This window comes from Scylla paramamosain, unplaced genomic scaffold, assembly GCF_035594125.1.
Source record: "Scylla paramamosain isolate STU-SP2022 unplaced genomic scaffold, ASM3559412v1 Contig36, whole genome shotgun sequence".
Taxonomy (NCBI): domain Eukaryota; kingdom Metazoa; phylum Arthropoda; class Malacostraca; order Decapoda; family Portunidae; genus Scylla; species Scylla paramamosain.
In genome coordinates this window covers 566,652-588,642 of record NW_026973701.1, presented here as the reverse complement: position 1 = coordinate 588,642, position 21,991 = coordinate 566,652, and the positions used below count along the sequence as shown (strand labels likewise).

At 40.3% G+C, this 21,991-nt stretch overlaps 1 pseudogene; it reads right to left on the bottom strand.

The window, feature by feature from the left end:
- Positions 1 to 879: 879 nt before the first annotated feature.
- The window catches only part of LOC135097919 (Y+L amino acid transporter 2-like), an 87,523-nt pseudogene continuing 66,411 nt past the window's right edge, over positions 880 to 21,991 (bottom strand).

Sequence of the window (21,991 nt, the reverse complement as noted above, 5' to 3'; positions counted from 1 at the left end):
AACGAGACGTCCTTGCACGTCAACGACTCAGGCGAGAAAGACAAGCATTGATGTCACTCCTCACGACCAAGTACACTGCGCAGTGCGCACACGAGACAGCTATCGTGGTGTCCGTCCGGAATCCGGCTTCGTTCCAACTTTGGATTCGGATTATTCATGTTTGGACTGCATTGGTTTTAATATATATACACCATGATGGGTATTTTATCATCTGAGGTAAAGCAACATTATAATGAACATGTCCACAACCTCCTGGCTTCGCTCATTTCACCAGTCCACTACGGTTTTCAATCCTCGCCTGCTGTTCTTGAATATTACCAACCACCGCTTGTTTTATGTTTGGCCACCCTTTGACATCGCTAGACAAATATTTTAACTCATACGACAGAAACAGCAGAAATAATGATTCACGATACCCGCCATGTTCACGAGGAACCACCTCAACCAAGGAATGTAGACGATATGTAGAATTCTTGACCTCCACCAAACCATGGATCCCTGGTGGGTCACACTGCACCATGCTACACAGAATGCCTTGGATCACAACTTTAGATGGATCCCCCATGAATAGAGGCATCTTAGTAGGGGGTCTGCACTCCAGCAAGGGAGGGAGACAAATCCCACAGCTCCTCTCCTCTCGGCCCGGGAGTCGAATCCTCATCCTCTCAGCCGTGAGCCAATGGAACGTGCTGCGTGACAGGTCTCAACTTACTCATCTCAAGGAAGCTCAAGTCTGTAGCTTCCTTGGATTTAAACCATAATCATGATCTCTAAACTCTACAGAGAGAATAGCTGGGACGGCTAGTCCAGAAAGATTCGCATGACACACACACACACACACACACACACACACACTTGATGACAATCAAACAAGCTAGCTGTAAAAAAGGCACATTTATTTCATTCTTAAAAACATGGTAACAATGAAGTGACATGTTGATGCCTGGCGGACACATTGCCTCATTTGCTCCTAGAAAAATATGCTTTACACATCACCATTACCCACTGTTGGGCCAAAACTACTCTCTCTCTCTCTCTCTCTCTCTCTCTCTCTCACACCAATGAGCAAAATATATCTGATTTGCCACCGGACATGAATACAACTACATATCTATAATTACACACACGAACACACACACATTAATTAAAGCCCAGCATGGTCTTGATGATAATGAAAAGGATAATAAAATAAAAGGATTAATAATGAGTGATCATAAAGTATGCATGAATTTTCTTGTCTTTCAGCACCATAAATGCCCAGAAAAAAAATAAGATAAATTATGAAATACACACACACACACACACACACACAGCCCTCATTTGTCCCATGCAGAGATGAAAAGATGTACATTTATTTCCTTTCCTTCATCGTGTCACTCATGAGCAGGAGGCAAATTCCCTACAAGGCAGAGGTGCAGGCAGTGGCTGACCACCAGAGGGGAGGACAGGAGCACTGTGAAGGAGGCAAACCTAGCTGATAACAAAGGCTTGTGCCAAAGCTAATCAATTTATAATTGTCGTGAGGCTTCTTGGCTGCTCCAGTGACTATGAGTGTCACACCAGCTGTCACCTCACCCCAGGACTGCCTCCACACAGCACAGCCTGGAGTTAGGCCATGTTCATTTATCCTGTTGGTCTAGTCTGGTCAGAGGTCATGTAATTTGCCACACTCACTCCCAGTGTTTAGCATTTCCCTCAATCTTAAGTCCTGTGACCTCCTTAGCATCTGTCACCTGTTATATTTGTGAGGAGAGTCTGTGGATTATTGGACTTAATACTAAGGGAAAATGTTAAAGACAATGGGAAAAAGTGTGGGACAATAAAACATATTTGACTGTGATAACACCACCATCCACAGGTCTCACAGACACCTGCTGAGCAAGGCCTAAGGGGAATAGCACTAGGATTCCCATCAAAACATTCAAGGTACACAACTCTATACCCATTGAGCTATGAGTACAATGATAGCTGTAGCCCAAGAGGAGTTTGGTCAACCTTCAGTGTTCAGTCAATAAACTCCCCTAACAGGACTGCCTCATTGTCTCAGCAACTGTGGTACTCCCAACATCTGGATCTGCCAACAAATAAGCTCATGTGGTGCCAGTTAACATCCATCCAGCACATACTCATCCAGAATGGCCCACACAGCTGCCAGACAGTCACACGCTTGAGGCTTCCCATCACCACTGTGAGGTCCAGATAGGCAGTAAGCAAAGACCAGGACTAACAACCCTCTTGGTGAAAACCTAAAAATCAAAATACCAAAAACAGATATGTAATACTCTCACTTACTTTCTGTTATCTCTATGTACAATTGGAATACTACTCAATTTATCTGAAAATTGCACCTTCAAGTATTTCTTGGGTTCAGAACCAATTTCAAATTATCAGCTAAAGTGGTGCAAAATCAGCCTATGACCAAAATACAATAACTAATAAATAATGTATAAAACCTTCAATATTCCCCTTCTGAAAAGTATCACAGATTACAAAGAACATATCCAGGTTGACAAATCTGCTGCTGTGTTGCTTTTGCCACATGTGTGTGTGCATGTTGTCATCACTGACAGCACAGTTCACACCATCCAGCTGCCCCCCCAAAGTCCATCAGTATACACACACACACACACACACACAAGCCACTTGAGCAAAAATACAAACAGATCACCAAGGATCCAGCAGCAGCAGCAGTAACAGCAGTTCAGAGGGGATTAAAGTAGGGAACATTTCAGATATCCATTGTCTACCAGCAGTGTGATTTGCCATGATGCACAGAACCATAACCGAGTGGATAAAATATGTGAAGGCTGTATGATATGATGACACACACACACACACACACACACACACACACACACACACACACAAGTGCGTTTCTTGGTAGGGCAGCAGTAGTAGTAGCAGCAGTAGTGATGGTAGTAATGGTAGAGGAGGTGCAGTCAGTCACTCCTCACTAAGTTTTCACAGATACGAAGAGCAACTGTGTCCAAACAGTGAGTTGGTCTGTTGGAAGGACACAGGACAATGTCAGTTTTGGATGTGTGGACACCAGGTCAGGTGATGCTGTGTGAGGGAATGGATAGTTTAATTCTCTGTACTTTTTGTGAGAATGTCTGCTTAGTATAGAGATAGATGCACATAAATTTATAAAGCTTGAGGCTAAGATGTAAAAAAGTACTGAGAATGTTATTACATTATTATATGCATGAAAGTATGGATGTATATTCCTTGCTCCAGCTGTTGGTGAGTGAATAGATGGCACTGAAATAGTTTAATGTAAGAAGGTGGTAAACCATACTGTTCATCATTTATTTTCTTGCCAAGGAAAATATGGCAAACAATGAATATTACTCACATTATCAAGAAATATTCAAGAAAGATGGAAAAGAAAGCCCTAGTCTTTCAGTGCCCCTCCACAAGTAAGGGCTCATTCATACCACTCAGTATTGTCTTGCTACTATTTTGTGGCACACTGGCCTAACATCCCATCAACAAAAGGACAACCATAAACAGACCACTCACCAAGTGCTGTTCTGACAATTTTTGGCTTGTTCTGCCAGTACACAAAGAGGAAGTAGGCAGGCACCCGAGAGCCAGTGATGAGCAGGCCCATGCCCACCTCATATGGCCGCACATACAGCGGCAGAAACACCAGGAAGCCACACACCAGCAGGAAGGCGATGGGAACGATGATGTTCACCTGTACAGAGAGGGAGGCGTTGTAGTCTTGTGGCATCTGTGTCCTGTTCTAATTATCAGCATGCCATTTGTCTATATATTTAGTATAATTTCTGTGACAACTATGTCCTCTTTCAGCTACACACATACAGCCTTCTCAGAGTGAAGTGGTTTGTCTGTTGTTCAACAGATCATCATGATAATTATACATTTCAACTATAAATAAGCTCTGAGGAGGTAGTATGTATTGATGTGGTGGTTGTGTGGCAGCAGTGGTGCCTAACTCATGTTGGCGATGCATTTATTGATACATTTTCTTTATTTCTCACTAATTCATCTAGGGTGACACAGCTTGCCTAGTTCAGCTTTCAGTGAACAGACTTAATGAAACAGGTTTTCCTGTAAAGGCAGCCATGAGACCAAGTTGTTGGGGATTGACTCCCTGGGCCAGCACTCTCACACAGCAGGCCATGATTCCTGAAACTGGTAATCCACCAGTGTGGGGTTTTCACCTCTCCTTTCAGATCAATTGCTGTTGTTCCCAAGTAACATCCTATTCTTTTTCTCCTGCTAGCCCTATTTTTCTCCTGCTTCTCCTCTTTCAGTCTTTTTTTCTTATCCTGTTATTCCATCTTCTTCCATTGCTCCATTTTCTAAGGCTGAATCATCATCATAATCCCATTCCCATAATGAGTTGTGAGAAACACACACACACACACACACACACACACACACACACACACACACACACACACAACAAATAAATAAATAAACAAATAACAATAAATGAATAAAAAAAAATATATATAAATAAATAAAAATAAAACCACAGGCAGATCATAATCACAGCCACCACTGCTGTCTGGTGCTCACCTTGATGGGCCGCTCCATGTCAGGGTATTTCCAGCACATGTACAGCAGAATGGCGATACTGCACAGGATGAATGAACTCTCTACAAAGCTGGCGTAGTCAATGAGGCGGTAGATGTCCGTGGTGGAGAGGTAGACCAGTGACAACAGGCCCTGGAAGAGGAAGGAGAGGAGGTGGAGGTGAGTCTTTGTGAATATTCCAAGCTGTGGTTAAAATGGAATGCCTTGTCAACCTCTCATTCGGTAAGACAAACTGTTAATGACTGAGTGAAGGAGAGCAGGAAGGGGCATTACAGGCAGTTGTGCCAGATCTCATCATGTGGGGCTGTGGCACCAGGTACTTTGAACTAGTCCCACATGCTTTTGTTCTGATACAGAAGGTGATTACAAGAAAATAATAGACAAACTGCATTTAGACAAATATTCACTTTTAGACGCACCAAGCTAACTAAACATTCCAACCTAAATTTATTTTCTTCATTTGTGAGGATGTGTTCTGTCTGACTGAATAATATATAAAAACTGTGTGTGTGTGTGTGTGTGTGTGTGTGTGTGTGTGTGTGTGTGTGTGTGTGTGTGTGTGTGTGTGTGTGTGTGTGTGTGTGTGTGTGTAAATCTATTAATAACTCTAGGAAAACTCATCAATCACTTTTCATACAAGTACATCAACTTGGAAACTAAAGACTGATGAAGTTAAGAACTAAAAAATGTTTGTGTAGGTAAGCAATAATGTACACATAAGTACATTCACTTCCATACTTCTTTCCATCTGTCAAAATATTAGCTCACACTGCACATCCTGAGGGGACACCATAAGAACCATGATGCATGCTCACACACACACACACACACACACACAGTAGTAGTGGTAGTAGTATTTTACTGACAAAAAAAAACATTGAAAATAACAAAAAATTATGTTGTTTTTGTCCAACTTCAAAAGAACACAACTGCAACATGTAGAGGACTAATTGAACCAAAGCTACTATTCACAAAATTTATGAAAGGTGTCATACATACTGTTTTAAAATACATAAAAGCCACAGCAATGAATCTGTTAATGACAATAATAAAAAACCTATAAACACACACACACACACATAGCATTGCACAATGTCTTACCAGGAAGATGGGAGAAGACATTGGAGTGTTGCATTTGCAGTTGATGAGAGCAAGGTTGTCTGGGAAGTGGCCTTGTCTTGCACCCACGAAGCACAGCCTATTGGAGTGTTGCATTTGCAGTTGACGAGAGCAAGGTTGTCGGGGAAGTGGCCTTGTCTTGAACCCACGAAGCACAACCTGTCAACATCATTAAGCTGGTGAGTGGGGCATTACTACCAGTCATAACTTGTGCTCTAAATCTGACAGAAAGTAGAGGGAGTGTATGAAAGGAATGGATTGTGGAGCTCATGGAAATCTTGCAATCAAGTATATCTAAATTCTTGAATAAAGTGGATTCTCTGTTAAAATAAACAAGATAACTTTAGAATTGAACTCCATCATCATTAGTGGGTATAAATGAAGCAGGAAATCTCTTAATATAGCACAGTGGTATTTTCACCAAACACTACAGCTATTCATATATGACAGAAAACCTGAATGCAGGAGTATAACACCAGATGTGAGTCTAGGTATGAGAGAGAGAGAGAGAGAGAGAGAGAGAGAGAGAGAGAGAGAGAGAGAGAGAGAGAGAGAGAGAGAGAGAGAGAGAGAGAGAGAGAGAGAGAGAGAGAGAGAGAGAGAGAGAGAGAGAGAGAGAGAGAGAGAGAGAGAGAGAGAGAGAGAGAGAGAGAGAGAGAATTTTCTTATGTTTCTTATAATTGATGGATGACAATGAAAGATAGAAATAGATGTGTCAGTATGTTCCATGCATGGACTGCCACATGTAGGCCTGATGGCTTCTTTTACAAGTTCTCTTAGTTTTCTTAATTGTGTTTTGAATTAAGAAAGCCTAAATTCTTCAGTCAAAAAGAGCTAGACAATCCTGAAGTGAAGTAGTATGCATTTGTGGTTATGATGAGTCAAGTGTATGAGAGGAAGAACAGTTAAATTTTCTCCAGACCCTGATGTTGATGCCTTGCCTTACCTATCTACCCTGAAGGATAAAACAAGCCTGGTATAGAGATAGATAGCCTGAGATGTGTGGATGTAGTGGGATTTAGCTAGTTTTTCCTATCTAAGAGCAGGTGGTCAGGAAGAGTGATGAATCAGCTGGGAAAATTATATATATATTACATCAACAAACAAAATAGGTGGTGAACAGGTGAAAATAGATCCGAAAGGCTAGCAGGAGCAACACCCACCTGGAGGAAGTCATGATGTGCACTGAGAGACCACCAAAGGCTGAGAGGGCCACCAGCAAGGGCATCACCCAGCTGCTGCTGCCCATTAGACGGTCAGCAAAGGTCTGTCATCAAGGCAACAACAACAACTAAGGTTTTGTTCTGTAACACTGACCATTAGCTTGGATAGCGTGTGATAAAATTATTAAAAAAACAATGGGGAGAAAATTTAGAAAGGTAAGTAATTTTCATATTATATAATGCTTGAAGTCTGCAGCTGCTAGATAAGCCAAACTTAATATTAATGATAATTCCTGATTATTATCTTTTCCTCTAACATAAATACACTGTGGTATGGTAATAGGAGAACCAAAATATCTAAGCTATTGCATATAATTGTAAAGTTTAAAGAATGGACTCAAAACACTAGAAAAGTCCGAGCAATGTCTGCTATAATTACGTTCTCTATAAAAGTAATTACTGAATGATCTGACTAACTTATCTATCACTTGTGCCACAACAGTCACATGGTGCCATCAACAACACAATGCAAATTACTCATGGAAGCTGTCAATGGTGTACTCACAACAGCAATGGCATCAGAGGCCAGCATGTCGAGGGGAGAGCACAGCCAGGCAGGCAACACTGGCCATCGCGTAGACCAGCGTCACCAGTGGCAGGGAGATGTAGATGGCCCGGGGCAGGTTACTGTTGGCAGGGTGTGATGTTAACAGGACTGGTGGTGACTGGTGGTGATATCTGATCAATGAGCTCTTTGTATTTCTCAAAATTAATTATGTACTAACAGGACACCACCTTCACAATGTTGCTCATATTCTAGTGAAGCTGTTCTTAATTATTTCTTGTGAAGATGTAATATATAGAAAACCTATAATGTGAACAAGATATTACTATTTCCTTCACATAAATTTATACAAAAATAGTTATACAGAATCCAAGGAAGGAACAAAAATACTTTATGAGGAAAACACTGTAACCAATGAAACAATATTTGTCACTCCAACAAAGAAATCAAAATAATACAAAAACAAAGGTAATTTGCATTCATGATACCTTTAGGTGGCATGTTAATTTGGTACAAAGACATATAGATCATTTGCAAAATATACAAGTCCAAAATGGAAAAAGATGATTCACATATCACAATTTATAGATAACAGATAAAAAGCAAAGGTATATGCTTAAAAAGATAGACCATTCTGTCACAACTCTACAAAGAAGTATGCTCTCCATTACAAAACAGCAAGAAATTAATCTATCATAAATGAGCGAGGTAAACCTGACTAGAGCTTGAACCCAAATCTGACAACCCAAAAGGACAAGTTTTTACTGCTTGGACCATAAGGGAAGCACCTCACAGTCAGTCCTGCTTTGCCTTGTGTTTGTGTCTTGTCACAGTAAAGCTTGAGCCAAGGCCTACAAACCAGCTGGTGTGAGTGGCAGTGTGGTGCCAAGTGAGGGAGAGACGGTACTCACACAAATGGGTTCTTCAGCTCCTCCGTCATGAAGTTGAGGTAGTTCCATCCAGCATAGGAAAATATACCTGAGTAGAAGGAGACAGCTATCTCGCCTGGCTCAGTGCTGGTGCCCTGGAAGGAGTTGTGGAGGTTCCCAGTGTTGCCTGAAAAGTGGAGGTGAAGATTATTATGATGTAGATTTTTTTTTTTTTGTGTACTTCAGAAAGACTATTAAGAATTTTTAATGTGTTCTGGAACTTGGATTTTTCACATCTTGACTGTAAAGAATCAACAAAAGCACAATAAAGCAAAGTTCTATGCATAAAAATGGCTTACTAACAAGACTTAAACAAGGGTTAAAGTAGAAAGCCATAGGAAACATGAACACATATAACTGAAGGCACTAAAGAATGATTAGATTGGTGTGCTACTACAATTAACAAGATTTCACAACAGGATCAATCAAACTTGCTATGTGAGGTCTCAGACAAATATGATTTTGTTCTATCCCTACAAAAAATAAAGTAAACATCAGTCTTTTAAATATACTTAATAGCTATGGGATATAAGACTCCCCAAAATTAATATAATGTAGAGTGACACCTGACTGACTGCCTGGCTGATGGCATTGCAGTGAAGGGCAACGCTGCTAAAGACACATTGACTCACTCACTCACTGGCTCACTTGTTCAAACACTCACCCATGCAAAGGTGGACGATGCCAGCAATGATGACAATGAGCAATGCACCAATCTTGGTCACCATGAAGAAATCCTGCAGCTTGGTGGTGACTCGTACATTCCAGCAATTCAGTGCTGTCAGGAAGCCTAGATGGGGAGGACACAGTGACAGTCAAATATTAAAAAACTACACAACTCTAAACAGAATAAGAAATAATAAACAATGACTTTCATTATTACAGAGAACCATAATATACATAATATAGTAAATCTGTCAAAAGAAATTCTGTATGATGTAATATTTATAAAAGCATAAGAACTGGCCAAAACCTTTTAAATGTGTTTTTTGATGGACCACAACCTATAATGTGTATACACTGTATACATTTTTCTTGGTGCAGTAAAAAAATATCTATATATCTAAAGATGAAAAGATGCTGGAATTAAAAGAATGAAAATAAATAAATAAATAAATATATATATAAAAATAAATAAATAAATAAAACAATGTGTGTGTGTGTATGTGTGTGTGTTTACCTAGTTTACCTAGTTGTGGTTTATGGGAGGGGAGTAATCTCACAATATCCTATCTTTGTATATATCCAGTTTGGTCTTAAAAGCATGGACAGTTGTAGAGCGGGGATTGGTACTGAAACTTGCAGACAGGTGCCGTGAGTTTATTTGCGGGCGCTGTTCACAGGCGCAGTTAGATTCCCCAGACACGGTCACAGCAAGTATACAACAGAAGCCTGCCAACAACCAATTAAGTGAATACGAAATCCTACACGAATTTAGTGGACACATCACAAGTTGTAATATAAACATGGTCTGGAAATGTTATACTAATCCAACTCCATAGAAAATCATGTTTCTATCAAATATCACCAACAAGGTACATTCACAATAAGTACTTAACAAGATCACCCAAATACTTTTAACTGTAATCACATACACTTACATGTTCATCAAAGTTAATACTAAATAAATATATCATAATCACAATACCATCATAATACAAAGTGCTTACCCAAACTCCAGGTGGTGCTTAAATCACAATAAAGGAAAACCATTGCAGGCGTGAGTGTGTGGTGTTTAAGGTAGGCGTCCAGTCAACCGAATGACCGAGTCCGTGGCAGTACCCAATGAGGTGTAAACCGCATTACTGGAACCTACCTCGAACTTCTAATGGTGTATCTATGTACTCCTACACAGTTATGGCATTGACAACATCTTCATATGAGTTTATTCCATTTGTTCACACTTCTGTGAGGAAAACTATACGTTTTTATGTCTCTTCAACAGTTCTTCAACTTTTTACTTCTTCAATTTCTTACTGTGTCCCCTTGTACTCTGTGTGTCTAAAGTTATAAAACATTCTTTGTTCATATTTTTCATACCATTTATCATTCTATAGATGTTTATTAAATCCCCTCTCTGTCTCCTATTTTCAAGGATAGGAATTTCCAGCATTCTTAATCTCTCTTCAAAGGTCAACTTACTCAACTCCGGAACCATCATAGTGACTACTCTTTGTACTCTTTGTGTGTGTGTGTGTGTGTGTGCTCCAGGACCAAAGCATCACTCACATATGGACAGTGCTGCAATGAGCCGCACAGCATCGTCTGGCAGGTCACAGTTGGGGAAGAATGGTTGAATCACATACTTGGCAAAGGCCAGCGGCATGATGGCATTGGTGGTGGGCCTGGAGAGGGACAGAGGCATCAGTATAGCACACACTACTGAGGAAGACCAAAGCATTAGCAATATGCCAGTGAAATGTACAGTTTTGGATGCTTGAATGGGAGGTGAACATTAAGGTTATACAGTGTGCATAGTTATCATGGCATTAATAAGTACTAAGATCAAGTAAGAGGGACACAGGCACTGTACCAGTATAACAACACATTACAGAGAGAAGGCCAAAGCTTTGATAATATAACAGTGAACTAAGGAATGTGAAATGTTCTAGATGAGCATTAAGTTACAGTTTTCAGTGTAAAGTTATCACAGCACTAAGTATTAAGATCAAGTAAGATATTAGTAAGATGGCAAAACCCTTATGCACTTATAAAGACATGATGGCCACCACTTGAACACTTGCACGACAAACTTAACTTTACACAAAGATGAGGTTGGCAGCCCAGAGGAAAAGGAAGGCAGGGAGGGAGCCAAAGCCAGCATTAATGTACGCATAGTCTCCGCCTGATTTTGGTATGGATGTGCCCAGCTCTGCATAGCATAGCGCGCCCACCAGCGACATGAGGCCACACATCACCCACACCACCAGCGACATGCCCACGCTGCCTGTCTCCCTCAGCACTCCCTTGGGCGAGATGAAGATGCCTGCAGAGAGAGAGAGAGAGAGAGAGAGAGAGAGAGAGAGAGAGAGAGAGAGAGAGAGAGAGAGAGAGAGAGAGAGAGAGAGAGAGAGACCTTGATAATTACTGTGTTAACATTTTCACATCTGCTATGCACAGACACACACACACACACACACACACACACACACACACACACACATTGCTACAGTTAGTATTACTTTTGCTATTTTCTGATAATTAGTATTGGTACTGGTGTTTACAATTTTTTTACATTATAGCATTACATTATATCATCATGCTTTTCCCTTGTATATTTTTGTCTCTCAAGATGTTTATTATAAAATTTTATTACTATTTTTATTATTATTATTATTATTATTATTATTATTATTATTATTATTATTATTATTATTATTATTATTATTATTATTTTATTATTATTATTATTATTGTTATTATTATTATTATTATTATTATTATTATTATTATTATTATTATTATTTGTTACATCATCAAGAGAACTCAAAAGAAAAAAGAGAAGAAAATCTGATAATATTTAGCTTTCCAGAATATACACATACATAGACTACTGTACCATACAGATTCGTGTGAAAACAACAACAATGACAACAACAATGATAATAATAATAATAATAGTAATAATAATAATAATAATAATAATAATAATAATAATAATAATAATAATAATAATAATAATAATAATGATAATAAAATAATAATAATAACAAGCCAAAACAAAAATATACACAAGAATAAAAATAAAACAATATTAATATAAAGGATTGCAAAAATGAGAAAATGCAAAAATCAATTTGGTACACACACACACACACACACACACACACACACACAATGATGCCAAGGATGATGGCCACGCCTTCCAGCAAGCCGAGTTCCTTCTTGAGCTGTGTCTTTTGCGTTTCATCCTCGCCCACCTACCCAGGAGGCCTCTCCTCCTTGGGAGTCATGGGCTCCAGCTCCCCCGTGAGGGCCTCCGTGGTGTCGCTGGTGGGCACGCGCTTGGCCGGCATGCTGGTGGTGTCGGTGGTGTCGGTGGAGATGGTGGTGGTGGTGAGAATGGACCTGGGGAAAAGACGCAGAATAAGTTATGGTCCATATTTTGAAACATTTCAGTCCGCATGCTGACTAGTTTTAAAGGTCTCTAGTTGAAGCTATACGGGTTTCCAAGGGTGTTTCTAGGGCTCTAGATTAACAATATTTCTACACTATCAACAGGAAAAACAGCCTTGAGAATCCGGCTAAACATCTCTGTGGCTTTTGAAAATAGTCGTGGTGAGAAAGCAAAAGCGTTTCTGAATACGAGGCAGCGTCGCAGAGTTAGTTGGTGAGATTGGACCTAGAGAGAAGACGGCACATTGAGAACAAAAGAACACAAAGGAAGTTGCAAGATGCCATCAGACCTATACACGGGGCAGTCCTTGTAAGAAAAAAAAAAAAAAAAACCTACTTATTTCCACCTCTCCATAAATTCATCTAATCTTTTAAAGCTCCCTAATGACTCAATTGGGTCCATTCAGTTCATCTACCACTCTATTTGAGAACCATTTTTCTTATCTCTTTTCTAAATCTATTTCAAGACGGGACTATATTCTGAAACACTTCTGCTCCGCACCTCCACTACTTTCAAAAGATTCTGGTTGTTAAAGATTCACGATTTTTTAATGGTGTTTTTTTTATGGTTCTATTGACAGATTAATAAGATTTCTACATTACTGACAGGAGTCTTGAGAATCCGGTTAGTCATCTCTGTGGCCTTTGAAAAATAGTCGTGGTGAGAAAGCAAAGCGTTTCAGAATACGGACCATTATAAGGATATGTACTAGGCAGCATTGTATGTTTTGCTTATTGCCGTGCGTGTTTGATATAAGAATGCGTCAGGGGAAAGGCAACGCCATCAATAACAAAGTTAGCGTCACGAAGAACTATAATAACAGACAATCATGACAAGACAATTTTTACATGACAATGTAAAAATAATAAATGAATGTATGATTGAATGAATGAATGAATGAGTGGATGAATAAATAAGTAAATAATGAACACTAAACGATAAGAAAAGAATGAGGGAAGAATGTAAGCGGGAAAGGTTTACGTCTCTCGTTTGTATGTATAGCTGTACTGCGCTCGCTGCCCAGACAGATCGAACCGCGTCCACTCACTCCCGCAGACTTGTGTGGCGGGCGGTGGCGACGGTGGCAGGGGCGGCACACTCATCCAGGCACACTGTACGCTTCTCAGCAGAAACGAAATTACGGGTGATAGATTAGATCCTGCTATAATTATGTGTTATTTGGATGATGACGATGGTCTTACTAACCACATGACGCGTCCAGATTCAGTGACAGTTACTTACTGAAGGCTACATTTATCTCTAGGGCAATAATTACGTGCTGGCGAGATATGTGGCCCGTGTTCAGAAACGCTCTGCTCTTTCACCACGACTATTTTCAAAGGTTACAAAAAATTCTTTCTCCTGTTAATAATGTGGAAATCTTGTTAATCTGTCACTAAAACCATAGCCAGTATCCTTAAAAACCCGTGTAACTTCAACTAGAGTCTTTCGAAAGTAGTAGAGGTGCAGCGCAGAACTGTTTCAACATTTGGTCTTATGCACTAAAATCACAATTATTGACATGACATCGCCGCCGTGAGTGAGGTGTTGACTTGTGGTCACTTTGAGGACCGCACAGAGCCATTCCTGTGTCCTGTGCTGCAGTCCCCACGCCACTGTTACGCCAGGCGAAACGCAATTGTAGGTAAAATTACGATGAATGAGAGCATGTTACAATAAAATTTGGTATAATTCTGCTGGCTGTTGTTCCATTGTTCAGTGCGGAAGAAAGCCCCGCTGTCCTGTCTGTCACGTGACACCAGCACCACCACGCGAATAGACCGTATTCAGAAACCCTTTTGTGCCGCACCTCAACGACATTCGAAACGCTCTAATTGAAGTGACACGGATTTTTAAGAGTGTTTTTATAGTTTTTAGTTTTAGTTTTTTACGCTATAAACAGGAAAAAAAAAAACACTCTTGAGGACCCAGCTAATCATCTGTGGCCTTTAAAAATAGTCGTGGTGAGAAAGCAAAGCGTTTTAGAATACCGGCCAAATTGTACCATGGTTTAGAGTCCGTGCTCAAGGCCGAGCCACCGGAACAAGGCGAGCAAGTGTGGACTAAACTCAGCTGTGTGACATCCGCTCAGCACCACAGCTGCGTCAGATTTCCCGGCAAAAACAAGGGCAATCGGCCAATCAGCACGTCGCGTCGTGTTCCAGGCCTCAGATAACAACCGCAACGAAACTCTTAAAAAAAAAAAAAAAAAAAAAAAAAACGCCTTCCATAATCTATGAAGGCGGATGGGGAGGGGAGAGTAAGACGTCCCTAGTCCCCCACCCAACCCTCGCCCACCTGCAGGCACCACTTGGTTCATGCAGACAAATGAGGTCAACTGGCGCGGGAGGCGTGGTGAAGCTGAGGCGCGACAGAAGGCGGGAGGCAGGATGGCGGTGATGGTAGCCAGCTGGTGGAAGTAAGTGGCAGGGAAGAAGCAAAATATAAGGAAAGTAAGAGTGACAGGGAGGAAGGAAGTAATCTGGTGAACTTGTAAGCAGCAGCACGACATGGCGGTGGAGTCTTGGTTGTTGCCACAGAACGCCAACAACAATGAAGGATTTTTTTTTCTTTTTTTCCCACGCCGTTTTCCTGTAGCTAAGAATTATTGTCATGTACGGGGTTGTCTTCATCTGCTCTTATCAAGATACACACATACACACGTTAAATGTTAATACGCACTTCTGACTGGAGAGAGAGAGAGAGAGAGAGAGAGAGAGAGAGAGAGAGAGAGAGAGAGAGAGAGAGAGAGAGAGAGAGAGAGAGAGAGAGAGAGAGAGAGAGAGAGAGAGATTTCAGGTAACCATTTCAACATTACATATACTCCAAGCAGCTAAAAACAATAAAAAAAAAGTGTATTCCTTCATATCGCCCATTCATAATTTCTCTTCGTCAGTGTCGGTTTTCCCTGTTCCCTGTTCTCCCTTCCTTGCGTTTCGTTATTCCGTTTTTCACATCTTGTATCCTTATTCTCCTACTCTCTTTCCTCTTTCCTCCCTCCTTTTCCACTTTTTTACTATATTTTCTTCCTCAGTCTCGACTTCGTTTTCCTGTGTTTCCTCTTTCTCTTCCCTTCTTTCGTCTTGACTCAAAGTTTCCTTCTTTTCTTACCCATTTTCCCTTCAATTCAGTTCTCTTTATTTTTCTTCGTACCAGTATTCGTGTCAGTTTTTATTTCCTCTCTTTCCAGATCTCTTATTTCTTCAAGTTTTCTTCCTTCGTATCAAATTAATTTTCCACTCTTTCCTACATATCTCCTTTCTCAGTTGCATCACTCGCCACCTCACCTTCCCTCACACGGCAAGGCAGAGGAGTAGTCGTGCGCACCTCAGTATGTCCTGTGAGCGACTGGAGGGTGGAGGGTGGATGAGATGTTTATTTCAATGAGGCAACAATGGCGACGATGCCAAGCAGCACACACGTGGAGAGAGAGAGAGAGAGAGAGAGAGAGAGAGAGAGAGAGAGAGAGAGAGAGAGAGAGAGAGAGAGAGAGAGAGAGAGAGAGAGAGAGAGAGACATAATAGATGTGCGACGTAGGGTGTCATGATAATAAAGAAGTAAAATGCTTAGCCCTGACACACCTTCAGCCACAACGTACAAGTATACACAATAGCTTAAAGTCGAGTAACTCCTAATGTGCTCTGCGTTTTCCTTTAATCCTTTAAGGCCCGTCTTCAGAAACACTCTGCTCTCTCATCACGACTATTTTCAAAGGCCACAGCAATAACTAGCCAGGTTCTCAAGAGTGTTTCTCATGTCAGTAATGTAGAAATCTTGTTTATTTATCACTAGAACCATAAAGACACCCTTAAAAAAAAATAGTGTAACTTCAAATAAAGCCTTTTGAAAGTAGTGGAGGTGCGGCGCAGAAGTGTTTCAGAATACAGACCTAAATTTTCTGCTCAGATAGGCTCTTAGCAGGTCACGGGCTGGGTGGGGGCTGATGGAGACCTCTTGACACCGTGGAAGAGAGTGCGGTATAAGGACCCCTGACCGTGACTAAACATGCTACTCAATCTGACCTCATAACATCCTTCTCAGACACATTCAGTCCATGCAAGTCGGTCCTCCTCGTGTCAGCCACCCCCGCCGTGCGTCACACTGGCCGTGTTCTGCCACGCTTTGTGTTCTCATCACGACAAATTGCAAAGGCCACCAAGATGATTTTCCGGGGTTTTCATGGGCACTTTTTCTCACCGATGATGCAAAGCCCTTGTTGAACTTTCCCTAGAACCATGAAAACACTGACGTACAAGCCTGGTAACTTCCACTGCAGCCTATCATGACGAGTAGAGATATGCTGATCGAGGCGTTTTGAGGCTGTAAGACCGTATTCTGAAACACATCTGCGCCGCACCTCCACTGCTTTCATAAGGCTTGAGTTGAAAAGACGTGCATTCAGTGACGGTATTATTGCGGCTCTAGTGACAAATTAACAAGATTTCTACATAAGCATCTGGATAAACACCTTTGAAAATAGTCGAAGTGAGAGCAGAGCGTTTCAAAATTACAGACCTATGACCCCATTCACTAACACGCGCGCACACACCCCAGTCTGTAAACACACAAACGCCTCACGTTATCAAAGGCACCGGTATCTCGGGTATCGCCGCATCATCAGGGACGTTACACATTAATAACAGACACCACTGCGTAGAATTCGTGACAGTATGTTGGCACGAGTACCTACGCATTATTATTTATCTTACTATATATTATGTCTTAATATAGATGATGGGAGTGTGGAGGAGGAGGAGGAAGAAAAACACACGAGGACAAACGGAAGCAGACATGTTTGACTATCTGACTATCTAAAATGCAGTAAAATAGGATAACACAGACGAAGGCTCCTCCCCACCCACTGCTCCCTCCACCCAGGACGGATAGTAAAAAAAAATATATATAAATAAATAAATTAATAAATAAATAAATTTATTAATTAATAAATACATATATATATATATATATATATATATATATATATATATATATATATATATATATATATATATATATATATATATATATATATATATATATATATATATATATATCATGTAATAATGAGAAACTAATGAAATTTTATATTGAAAAGACATTGTAAGTACCACTATTCCTACTTTTTTTTCAGTCAGCAAGAACTTCAGTAAAGCAACGAAAGGAGGAGGAGGAGGAGGAGGAGGAGGAGGAGGAGGAGGAGGAGGAGGAGGAGGAGGAGGAGGAGGAGGAGGAGGAGGAGGAGGAAAGGAAGAAGGAGGAAGAGAAAGGACGATCAAATATATATGTAGCATATACAGGCTTGTCAAGCGAGAGGTGACTACACAAGCCACGCACACGCACGCACACACGCACGCACGGACACACACACGTCATGTGCCCAAAAGACGTGCACAGAAGCAAGGAAGAAAAGGTCACAGCCCCACGAATCCAGCAGTCTGCACTTCTTCAGTTGGGATCATATTGGATGATTTTTATTAAACTCCAAGGCTGCTCTCTGCCAATCGGTGAATTACGTAGTGCCAAATAAAATCCTCGCTTGAAAAGTCTTCAATTTTATACAATTCTGAGCTACAATGGAGTATTTCTGTGATAACATTAGATTATTTTTATTAAGTTAAATAGCTGTTCTTTTACAATTATGTTACGTATTGTGTGTAGTAAAATCCTGCGCTTAAAATTCTCTACTTTTATGCAACTCTGCGCTACAATGGAATATTTAGCCCTCTCCCTAATTACCAGTCACTCTGAAATACCTTTAGTTGTTCTCTGAACTGGGAAGAAAATGCAAAATATATTCTTTTTCATCGCTACTTTTCTTGTAGATGGTCATAAAGACTTCACGCATTGCTTTTGGTGCTGCTAATTGTTCCGTGTAGCAGTGAAAGGGTTAAACAGGTTCCAAGAGGCCGCTTGAATTCTACAGCATGCAACACACAAACAAGAGTCGTAATTACGGAGGAGTAACCGACAGATGCGAGGCGGCGATAAGTGCGAGGGAAGAAAGGACGTCAGAAACTACACGCGTGGATGGACGAAACTAGAGTGGAGGTACAGTCACGCCTCTTCAAGTAATACAGAAGTGGAAATACAGTGGTGGTCAGTTATGTAATACAGAAGTGGAAGTATACAGTCACTGCCAGTCACCAAATACATCACACTTCCTTCCACCGTGCCTAGCGTTCCTGCCTTAACCTTCACCTCATCGCCTCTGCTCCACCACACTCCTGTCCACCTCAATTTCATCTCCTCTGCCACACCACACTCCCTTCCACCGTGTTTAGCGTTCAGGTCTGTCCCTCAACTCAGGTGTGCTAAGAAACAATCACTTGTCTGGTGTTGTTGAGAGACTGTCAGCATCTGATGGAAGAACGTCACACTGAGGGAAACATGCAATATACGAGTACCTAGTGGAGCTAAAATTTACGTACAGAAGTTTACTCCATTTCTGACGAACACTGCGTGTGCCCAAGAACAAATTAAGAGCACACGAAAAGGGAGATAAATGTACGAATGAATGATTAAAAGTAAAATGAAACGGTGAATAAGAATGTGAAAATAAATAAATAAACAAATAAATAGACAGAAAAATATGTATATTAGAATGTTAAAATGCACAGAAAATTTCTTCTATTAAAAGACAATTTTTATCTTCCTTTCGCAGAGAGAGAGAGAGAGAGAGAGAGAGAGAGAGAGAGAGAGAGAGAGAGAGAGAGAGAGAGAGAGAGAGAGAGAGAGAGAGAGAGAGAGGTTGTAGTTACGTCGCGTCACGTCACGGTAGGGGGAGAGGGGAGGGAAGGGGAGGAAGGGGAGAAGGAAGGACAGTATGCAGTTGTTGATGGGACGGAGGGAAGGGAAGGGGGGAGGGGTAAGTGGATTATGTAAATAAGTGCCAAGGAATAGTGGTACAGAGACAAGGCTGCAAGTGCTCTCTCTCTCTCTCTCTCTCTCTCTCTCTCTCTCTCTCTCTCTCTCTCTCTCTCTCTCTTCCATTAACCTCCTCTCTCTCTCTCTTCCATTAACCTCATTTTTTTCTTTTCTTCTTCGTTCGTAAAGAAAAAAATGGTGTTATTATCGTGTTTGTTCTTCCTTACTTTTTCTCTTCCTCGTGTTGTTTTCCATTATTCTTGTTATCTTCGTTTCTTATTCTTCTCTCTTCTTTCTCTTCAACGTCTTTTATTTTGTCATTAACTCTCTCGCTGCTCTCTTGCCTCCTAATTTATCTTTTATTTCCTGCTACATTATCTCTGCCAGTTATCATCTCTTCTTTTTTTATCTCATTAGCTTAGTTCCCCCCCCTCTCTCTCTCTCTCTCTCCTCTCTCTCTCTCTCTCTCTCTCTCTCTCTCTCTCTCTCTCTTTCTCTCTCTCTCTCCTCTCTCTCTCTCTCTCTCTCTCTCTCTCTCTCTCTCTCTCTCTCTCTCTCTCTCTCTCTCTCTATCCATTTATCCTACATCCTTCACTCTTCATTATCTCTGTCTCTCTTTCCTCTTCAATACTCCTGATTTCATCCTCTACTCGTATTTTCTTTTTTACGTAATTTTATCACCTCTTTACTTTCTCCCTTTTATTCTTCATGACTTCTTACTCTTTCTCCTCGTTTTTTTTTTTTTTTTTTTTTTGTTTTGTCTCTCTCATCTTCTATAAGTTTCATCTTTTTCTGCCCTTCTCTTCATAATTACGAACTTTTCTTCCCCCTCTTCCTTTCTCTCACTCATTCCTTCAGCTGCATATCCCTCGTTTATTTTTATTCTCTCTCTCTCTCTCTCTCTCTCTCTCTCTCTCTCTCTCTCTCTCTCTCTCTCTCTCTCTCTCTCTTCTCTCTCTCTCTCTCTCTCACCAACCTTGCTTCTTTATCTCCTCACAGAGTCCCTTCGAGACCCTCCACTTCTCCTCCTCCTCCTCCCGCCTCTTCCTCCTCCTTCTCCTCCCCTTCCTCTTACGACCTTGCCCTCTTTCTGTCACCCTCTCCCTCGCTCCTTCCCTGCTCGTGTGTGTCACCAGAGAGCAGAGAGTGAGAGCAAACTCTTTCACCACCAAACATACAACGATACACTGTTAAGGTCTGTTCCTGAACATACACAAACATTACATACGTCCTCGACAGATTAATCTCAGCACCGTCATGGCTTCATGTACTATGCACTGAGAGAAAGAGAGAGAGAGAGAGAGAGAGAGAGAGAGAGAGAGAGAGAGAGAGAGAGAGAGAGAGAGAGAGAGAGAGAGAGAGAGAGAGAGAGAGAGAGAGAGAGAGAGATGATGCAGAGCCCACTACCACTCTTTCTTTTTGCGTATTATCAACGTTGCATGATTGAAGTACACTCGTGCAATTTTTTCCTGTGGTCTAGCTTTCCTCGGATTAGGCAGCAGAGGCGCTCGTTGTTGTGAGTAGATGTGGGACTTCTTTAACTCTGAAACGCTTATGAGTGCAAACTGTCGCTCCGGAAAAAAAAACTGGTGGGCGAGTGGTGAGTGGGGACCAACTTGTGTGTGCTCTGCAATTGGACTGAAGCAATTACATTATTATCATCATCATTAAACACAATAGTAATACCACCAACAACAACACTGACAATGGCCTATGAAAATAATAATTTTCAGTTAAAAAAGGATCATTCAGGATGGTTCTGCTTTTATTTATTATTTAAATATTTATTTTAAGTAATTTTATCTTACTTGATCTCTTGTTCGTCTTCATTTTATTTATTTATTTTTTTTCATGACAAGATCTTTTAGCTCTTCCGTCAATAATCTTTTCTTATTGTTTTTTTTTTCTAGAAGGTTTCTGAGTCTTTTTTTTTCTTTTTAATAAATAATTTTACCATTATTAATTTTTCGCTCTTTATTTTTTCAATTCTTCCCTTGTAAGATCTTTCTTATTGTTAAGGGTTTCTGATTATATATATATATATATATATATATATATATATATATATATATATATATATATATATATATATATATATATATATATATATATATATATATATATATATATATACACACAGAGAGAGAGAGAGAGAGAGAGAGAGAGAGAGAGAGAGAGAGAGAGAGAGAGAGAGAGAGAGAGAGGAGAGAGAGAGAGAGAGAGAGAGAGAGAGAGAGAGAGAGAGAGCTTAATCTTACCTAATTCTTTATTTCTTTATTCTTTCTTGGAAAGGCGTTTTAGCTTTTCTATCAAATTTCTCTTCTTATTGGTTCTTTTAGGAGGTTTGATTTTTTTCATAAATAATTTAATCTTTATTTATTCTTCACTCTATTTCATTATTCCTTCTTTGCCTTGTTTTGCGGTAATATTAACGGTTTCTTTTTTTTTATTTTTTATTGACGAAGATTATATATTCCTTCCTATTACACTCACGGCTCCTTGTTTTAATTTTCGTAATCATATTTACTGCTGTGTTACTGAGAACCGAGTAATTTCACATTCTATTCGTATTGAGTTCGTTACCTATTTTATTTATTTATTTATCTATTTATTTATTTCGTTTCCGTGTGTAACATTTCTTTTCAAACACTGAGAAATCGATCTG